This window comes from Tupaia chinensis, unplaced genomic scaffold, assembly GCF_000334495.1.
Source record: "Tupaia chinensis unplaced genomic scaffold, TupChi_1.0 Scaffold000226_1, whole genome shotgun sequence".
NCBI classification, from domain to species: Eukaryota; Metazoa; Chordata; class Mammalia; order Scandentia; family Tupaiidae; genus Tupaia; species Tupaia belangeri.
Genome location: NW_006159701.1, coordinates 667,092 through 667,759, shown reverse-complemented (window position 1 = coordinate 667,759; position 668 = coordinate 667,092). Strand labels below are relative to the sequence as shown.

Below are 668 nucleotides of genomic sequence, written 5' to 3'. Positions count from 1 at the left end.
AGGCGGGAGGGACAGCAGGCTGTCACTGTGGTGGCTGTTGGACCAGGCGTCCCAGCGAGGGTAATCCCCCTTCTCCAGGACAAACTGCTCCCCGCGGAAGGCCCTGCGTTCGAATGCCAGCCACCTGCGGGAGGGCAAGGGCAGGCTCAGGCCTCTGCAGACGGGAGAGGACCCTCATCCGGCACCAGGGTGCAAGGCCCACGCTGCTGACCTTTGGCCTCATACCCCTCCCATCCTACCACAGACTCCTGGGCTTACTCCGTGTTGAAGGAGCTAAGAAGGGCTTGGTAGGTGCTGAGACTCGGGGCCTGGAGACCATGGAGGGGACATTGTTGGGAACCCCCTGTGTGTCCATCCTTAGCACAATGCCAGGCACAGGGCGAGCATTCCACGGGGACCCTCCCTTCCCCCTCGCTGCCTCCCCCTGCCCTCCCTCCTTCTCCCTATCATGTCCCTGTGACGTGGGTGCATCATTTCATCCATCTTCACAAACATCTCTCTGAAATATAGACCACTGCGGTCTCCATGGGACAGATGAGAAAACAGAGGCCCAGAGGGTAAAGGGACATCTCCAAGATGGCCCAGTGGTTAGCGCCAGAGCCTGGACTTTCAAAGGCAGGGACTCGGAGTCTGGCTAGGACACAATTTTCCTAGAGGACAATGATGGA

At 59.6% G+C, this 668-nt stretch overlaps 1 protein-coding gene across 1 annotated transcript in view; it reads right to left on the bottom strand.

Moving 5' to 3' along the window:
* Nucleotides 1-668, bottom strand: part of CRYBB3 (crystallin beta B3) — a 7,799-nt gene that overhangs the window by 4,736 nt on the left and 2,395 nt on the right. The window lies entirely within an intron of this gene.